Genomic DNA, 8,073 nt, shown 5'->3' with positions numbered 1-8,073 from the left:
TACCTTCTGGTCAATTTTCCCATGTGGAAGAGACTTCAGTTCAGAAAACATGAGAGAAAACTATTTAACATGTTGACTCCGTTCAAAGTCTTCTGTTGCTTTTTTGATACTGAAAGATTTTGGCTAAATGTCACTGTATAATAAAGACTCATCCAAATGCGTGAGCATGTCTTTAGACAAAAATAGTCCATTTGACATCACTGGCTTGAACACTTGTTTTGTTATCATGATAGCTGAGCATGATCTCTCATTTAAACAGGATCTGGTTCCAGGAATGGCACAAAATTGTGCAACTGTGTGACTAAATCTGTGTATAAATAAAGGGCAAAAGGGAAAAAAAATGCAACATCCGTTCTGCTAGTATCCTGAGTTATTCAAGATATATATAGTTATTCAAGACATTTTAACTTGTATTTTAAAAGAAGTATATGTGGATATTTTTAAGAAAGGAGATTTGAATCAAAGAATGGCAATGGGCTTAATAAAATTGATATACAAGAAAAAAGGGGAGAAAACAGATCTTAAAAACTACAGACCAATCACTATGCTGAATACTGATTTTAAGATTTTATCCAAAATCTTAGCCAACAGACTGAAGGAAGTAATGCTGAGCATAATTAAAACTAAACAAGTGTAATGTAAAGGGTAGAGATATAGCAGACACAACAATTAGTATAAAAGATACAATACGATACATGTGTGAGCAGAATAAAGATGGTTTTATTATCAGTTTAGACTTTGAGAAAGCGTTTGACAGGGTGGAACATAATTTCTTATTTGACGTTTTAAAGAGGTTTGGGTTTGGAGAACATTATATTAAATGGATTAGGATCTTATACAAAGGTGCAGTAACAAAAATTTAATGTAATGTGTTTTTAACACAGTGTTTTAAAATAACTAGATCAATAAGACAAGGATAAACGGTGTACATGAAATTGGAAGGGCTGGCGCGGTTTTAACGGAGCATTTTACTTTTATGGAAGCAAAAGAAATAAAATAGATTTTAGGAGTTTTAATGGGAGGGATGAAAAGAAAGCTGAAGAAACAATGTGGAGGAAATATTAGAGGATTTAAAGGAGGTTGATATTTTGGAAAATGAGAACAGAAAAAGATGTGAATGTGAGTCTTGAGGAAAATTGTTTGCTTTTAAAACATGTTCTGTGAAAATGTCAGATTGCCTTTTAGAGACGCTGTTTTAAGAGACCTGTTGTAAATGAATATTGGTTGCATGTTAAAGATTTAAAAGAAGACAGTATATGGAGGAATATAAAGGAAATTTATACAAATAAAGTTGCAGAACTAAGAATATTTTATCAGACATAAGGCTATTTTACAGATGCAAATTAAAATAGAATTGGAATAGATCATAGCTGTGGCAAAACGACAGTGGCAAAAAAATGCCTGAATCCTGTTATTATATGTGGATGATTGTTGACAATCAGAGGAAATGCAATGGACTGCCAATTCTGTTGTGTGTTTTGTATTACTTTTTCTCTAACAAAAGTCTTTGTTAAGCTGTTTTGTGCATGCCGCAACAGCATCTCCTCCACAAGCTGGCAGTCCTATCTCAGAGTTTGAATACGGGTAGCGTGGCCGAGTGGTCTAGGCGCTGGATTTAGGCTCCAGTCTCTTTGGAGGCGTTTAATCCCACCGCTGCCACTTTATAAATTTGGTCAAATCTCCTTCCGTAAATACTGCAGAATTTAATCAGCGGGTCCAAACCCTAGATCCATCGAGATCAAGGGTCGCTGTAAATGCTAGTTAAAAGGTGCTCGTTTTAGCTCTATGTTAAACAGTCTCACGAGCTCTTGTCAAATAGAATACAAAGGGTATCCTGCACTGCTCACAGTTTTTCTTTTAGTTTGTCAAGTTTAGCCTTTTTTTGTCAAAAAGTAATGATTTGTATTTATTTCTCCGAACAACCAGATAGGTCCAAAACACACATACTAAGCTTATTTTCAGAAAACAATAAAGGACTGGATTATGCAGATCAGTGTACTCTGTACAGCATTGTTGTGAAATCTGTCCTTTTCACTTGTTCACATTATGCAATACACTGATTTACTTTTATGTGACACTTTTTCTTTCACAAACGCTGTAAATAAGAGTGTCATGGTTAATCAATGATCCATCTCCTAATTGAATTATTAAGATAAAATGCCACTATAGAAACAAAAAATAAAGAATCTGAGGATACTAACAGATTGACATTGCATTCTTTTCCCTTTGCACTTTATTTACACACAGATTTAGCCACACAGCTGCACACTTTTGTGTCATTCCTGGAACCAGATTCTGTTCAAATAAGAGACCATGCTTCACTATCATGATAACAAAACAAGTGTTCAAGCCAGTGATGTCAAATGAAAGCTAGACTGGTGTGTCACAGCGAGGTTTCAACTATTTTTGTCCAAAGACATGCTCAAGCATTTGGATGAGTTTTCGATATTCAGTGAAATTTTGCCAAAATATTTCAGTACCAAACAAGCAACAGAAGACTTGAACACGCAAATGTAGAAGACGTATTTCGTTTGCGGTTTAATTTTCTACGGGGTTGACTTAAAATAGTTCTGCTGCAGTGTTAAAGAGCTGTGTTCTGGCAGAACAAGCTGTGGGAAATGTGTAAGAAACGAAGATCACAAACGTAGGCAAGATTTTAACATGGTGCAGGAAAACTCCAACGGATTTCAAATCCGTCACCTTACCCACTTAGCCATGACTACACAAGGTTCTGCCTTAAGGCCACTGTGGCTTGCGTGCATCAAAGAGAAACCAATGGCAATTTTTCTGTTTGGCTCTCACACACCACTGATGTAGACTAGTTTACGAAGTCAACAATAAGCAGTCAGAAGGCAACAAGAGTTTGGGGTTAACATGAATGAGACAGAGGGAGTCAGTGATGTAAACATGACTGAGAACAGAGACATTCCTGATCATCATCTTTTCTCTGCTTGTGTTCTATATGTGGATCTTCTATGGTTGTTGTTCAGCCTGCATACATTTACTAGGTAACAAAATTTTTAATTAGTTTTTTTGTATAAAACATTTCTGTTTGATCATTTTTAATTAAAATATAAATAAATAAATAAATAAATAAATATAAAAGAGGCGAAATTAATCCTCCAGTGCAACACACGTTATCTAGATAGATAGATAGATAGATAGATAGATAGATAGATAGATAGATAGATAGATAGACAGACAGACAGACAGAGTAATATTTGAAAAGTACCAGACTCAAGGTTCAATACATTCCAGGAAACTGAGTGTTCTGGTCTCCATATGGATGCATGGGTTTAAATCCCACTTCTGACACTAACTTCATTTTCAGGCAGATGGATATATAAATTAGAGAGATCAATAGATTGATAGGAAAGATGAGCAGGCATATATATGCATTCAGACAGAAAAAAAGATAAGACTGATGTAGATAGATAAGAAACACAAAAAGAAGAATAGATAAGACAAACAAGTAGACAGAAACTTGTAAAAATAGTTTTTTCAGCCACTAAGGGGATAAGAAACACATGCTTGTATGTCAGGATGGCCGAGCGGTCTAAGGCGCCAGACTCAAGGTTCAATACCTTCCAGAAACTGAGTGTTCTGGTCTCCACATGGAGGTGTGGGTTCAAATCCCACTTCTGACAGTGACTTTATTTTCATTAGAAATCAAAACAATAATGAAATAATTATTCCCCTTTGTATTTCAAACACAGACATACAGAATAAACAAGTAGATGGTTACCAAATAGTGGGAAAAACAGCCAGAAAAAAAACTGTTAATACAGACTAGCAGGAAGATGGATATATAAATTAGACAGATCGATAGGAAAAACCCAGCCAATAGGGTTGCACAAGCCAGTGCACTCTTAGTGCCGGTCCCAATCACTATTACTGGTAAAGGGAGAGAGGTAGCTGATATGATGGAGAGGAGAAAGCTACATATGTTGTGTGTTCAGGAGATCAAGTGGAAAGGGAGTAAGGCTCGTTAGTAAAAACAGGTATGTAGTTCCTTTTTATTGATGTGTTCTGCCTACACAAATTCATTCCATTGAAGATGCATCTAAAATCGATGCTTGATGTTTAGACCTAATATGTATGTCATTTGCACCTTTTTTAATCTATTCTTGAACATAACACATACAAACAATATTTATACAGTGGAACCCGGTTATCTCGCCCTCGGTTATCTCGACAACCCTATTAAGTCGACGTTTTTGAAGTGGAACCGCCAAATTCTCTCTTTTTCTACGCATTTTTTATCGGTTATGTCGACTTTTTTTATGTCGCCGAACCCTAATATCTCGAGCACAAGGGGGGAAAAATTAGAAATTTTAACGTCAGTTATGTCGATCGGCACTATGCAGCCGCAGAAGAACTTGCGAAAGTGGCGGAAAAATCAAACCTTACACATACTACAGGTGTTTGTATTGTATACTGGTGAATCTCTGCTGTTAGTAAGTGCACATATGCATTTTTTTTGTTAAATGTTATGCGATGAACGGAAACGCGGCGCTCCCGGCTTCAACTCCTTACGGGCGAGCTGGGTAAGGAGCACGGCTCTCTCGGTAAGAAGCGACGCTGCTGTTGAAACCACGAGCCCCTTGCGAGAGAGCCGTGCTCGCCCACCAGCGCGGGCGAGCAGGGTAAGGAGCACGGCTCTCGGTAGTGAGTTGAAGCCGAGCTTCAGAGAATGGAATCCGACCCTCCAGCATGTAAGGAACAAGCAACAGGAATAAAAGATGAAAAGGGAAAAGAAAAAAGGAGGACAAACAAGTGAAACCAACGAAAAGAATGAGGTCAGTAAAGGCAATATCTAATGTCTGTCCCTCGTTTTTGGTTTCGGGTTCGGTTTTGGATCTCCGGGTTCCGCTTCTCTCTCTCTCTCTCTCTCTCTCTCTCTCTCTCTCTCTCTCTCTCTCCTCGCATCGCTGGACTTAAGTTTTTTCGGACACTTTGCTTTGTGTGTTTGTGCGGATTACTTCAGCCTGATGGTCATAAGTTTTCAGAAACTTAGTTACTGTTTATTTTTCTTTTTTATCCCACATGTGGACTAAATGTGAGACGGCACTGTGCAGCCGCTGTTTTTTTTTTTTTTTGAGTGATCTGTGTGTTTATAATGTTGGAGAATATAATAAAGGTTTGTATGGAGAATGGACGGTGGTTTGTATTGTATACTGGTAAATCTCTGCTGTTAGTAGGTGCACTTATGCCTTTTGTTGTTAACAAACGTATGTACATTTTTATAGCATGCCTTCATCAAACAAATCGCAGCAACGCTGTTGTGTAAAAACCCCTCCAAAAACACGTGCATGCACATTCTCATTTATTAACACACATCATGTACATAAAGAAATTTCAAGCACGTTAATATATTGCCGCCATTTTGATTTTCGTTTATCTCGATCATCGGTTACCTCGATGCTTTTTGGCGACCCCCTACAACATCGACATAACCGGGTTCCACTGTAATTATATTTTTGCTGAGATTACCAGACAATTTGGGAAATTTCATTGTGTTTTTGTGATCGTTCTAAAAAAAATAAAAAATAAAAAAATGATATCAGAGTAACACTGACCTTAATACAAGTGAATGTTTTCTTCAAATGCACTGTATAGTGTCTTATCTGTATCCATCAATGTTCCCTGACCAGCCTTGAACGATACACTGATTGATTGATTGTTCTTCCATTAGATATTGCCTTTACTGACCTCATTCTTTTCATTGGTTTCACTTGTTTGTCGTCCTTTTTTCTTTTCCCTTTTCATCTTTTATTCCTGTTGCTTGTTCCTTACATGCTGGAGGGTCGGATTCCATTGTGTTCAGGTCATTTTGCAGGCTGTACGTCAAATCCATTTGAGTCCATGAGTCTCCATCCTGTTGTATGTCCACTGATGTCTCTTTCTCTTGGTCCTTCTTCTCCACTGCGTCCAAAGCCTTTTGCAAAGCGTTATTTGGGTTCAGATTCCCCGTCCTGCTGTAAGTGATCCTCCTGGTTGATGTGCTTCTTTCCTTCTTGTTCCACACCCTTGTCCATTGTTGTTTCTCCCTTTTGTGTTGTTGTGATATACATCCCAGTCTCTATTTTATAGTTATCTTTTTTGTCAGCTAGAGCAAATTGACAAAACTTGGGAACATGTTAAAGGAGGGTTATAATGTACTAACATTAATTTGATGAAACAGACTCCACTTTGGACAAATTCAGTCTCCACATTAGACAATCAAAGATAGAACAGCTGCTAAAAGAGGCCACAAAGCAAGAGCGCTGCAACCATGACCTCGACGTGATTTGAACACACAACGTTCGGATCTGGAGTCAGATGCGCTAACGTTGTGCCAAAAGGTCAGAGTTGCTGCAGGAACCTGCCTCATGGCACAGAGTTGGCTTTGCATGTTTCTCGTCACAGGCTCTGACATTTTCCGCTTTTGAAGTCCCTGATTGTTGGTGTAATTAAGATTCAAGAGTTAGTTTTCATATGTACAGGAAACAATCTGTTACACCATACAGTGAAATAATGAACTTAGTGTCAGTCATTTGTACTGTGATGAAATGTCAAGTTTGTTTTCAAGTTAGTTTTATTGCACAAAGACAAGTATTTTATTGAGGCCAGGTGTCGCAACAGCAGACATGTGAGCAGAGCCCGGATAGCTCAGTCGGTAGAGCATCAGACTTCTGAGGGTCAAGGGTTCAAGTCCCTGTTCAGGCGTTAAAAAGCTAACGGTTGTTGATTCTTATTGGTGGAAAATCACAAGTTTGTCTGAATTTTCCCTTGATGTCAAAATGCCATGACGCTTCCTCTGACATTCCAGTTGTTTTCCTATCCTACCCATACATGAGTATATAATGCTTTAGTCTCACTGTGGTAAGCATCCTTTATGGTGGTAATTTTGACCAACAAATGGCTGTGACAATAGTCGTCTTTGTTTGAACCCAAAAGATATTCCCATGATCCTCCCATGCAAATAACATTGGTTTAAACATCCTGTAACTGTGACATTATTTGACGTGTCACTGAAACTTGAATTGTGAATACATAGGGTTGTTTTTTACTCTGGACAGGCAACACAGAAGATGCTGTGGGTTTACAGAATAATTCACGAGTCACTGTTATATGAACAATAAAACATATTATTTTTGATTACCGGAAAAACTACAAAGATGTCAAATAATAAAATATAATAGATGCAAACACACAAAGGTACAAATAATATTTCAAAATTATGTATATTTTAGCAAAGAAGGCACAGGTATTGCATTTGTATTTTGTTATTATTAATAAATCTGATTAAACCATTTAATACCTTTAAATGAAAGTCACAAATAAGGTTTACAATGACAAATTCTGCTTTCTTTTGTTAAGACTTTAACGTTCTGATATCAAACTACAGCCAGTGATTATGGAGTCATAATGCTTTATAATATGGCAGATAAATTATATTTTAAGAAATGAGATACTGGTTCTCTCTACATGCCACTTTTGGAAAAATAAACTAAGATGATGAAGTGAACTTCCACCTTGTATTTGAAGTAAAGTGCTAAATGAAAAGCTCAGGCAGAAACATGCACAATGGTTTTGTTGTTTGTTAATAAACAATGTGAAATCATTTTTATATTTACATGGATTTACACTGTGGTGTCATTTTGTAGGATATATGCATGCCTGTGTGTGTGTGTGTGTGTGTGTGTGTGTGTGTGTGTGAGTGTGTAAAACTAACTTATTACTAATGCGTCAATGCAAATTCACTTAAACAGCATACATTTTGTTAACACTCAATTAATGCAGCGCACATTTCTGTTTGACCATTTTTTTAAAGATAAAATAAATACCAACCAAAACCTTCCACAACACACATTTGTTCGCAATGTCCTTTCTTTATTCTGTTTATATATATATATAACACACACACACACACACGCACACGCACAGGCACACACACACACACACTAGTCTGGGTGGTCATGGCGCACTCTGGTGGAAAGTGGAGGACATGTCTATCATGTGTGATAGACATGTTCCTCTATGGAGTGTGCACCCAGACTGTGTCTTATAAGACTGCAGTTTCAAGAAGCT

The 8,073-nt window shown here is 37.3% G+C and overlaps 1 non-coding gene across 1 annotated transcript; it reads left to right on the top strand.

Annotated features, from left to right (window-relative positions):
* Window positions 1-3,537: 3,537 nt before the first annotated feature.
* On the top strand, window positions 3,538-3,647 carry trnal-caa. The gene is made up of 2 exons: window positions 3,538-3,575; window positions 3,602-3,647. It is a non-coding gene; the product is annotated as a tRNA-Leu (tRNA).
* Window positions 3,648-8,073: the final 4,426 nt, after the last annotated feature.

Source organism: Silurus meridionalis, chromosome 3 (genome assembly GCF_014805685.1).
Source record: "Silurus meridionalis isolate SWU-2019-XX chromosome 3, ASM1480568v1, whole genome shotgun sequence".
In the NCBI taxonomy this organism is placed as follows: Eukaryota; Metazoa; Chordata; class Actinopteri; order Siluriformes; family Siluridae; genus Silurus; species Silurus meridionalis.
This window is presented reverse-complemented; position numbering and strand designations above follow the sequence as displayed.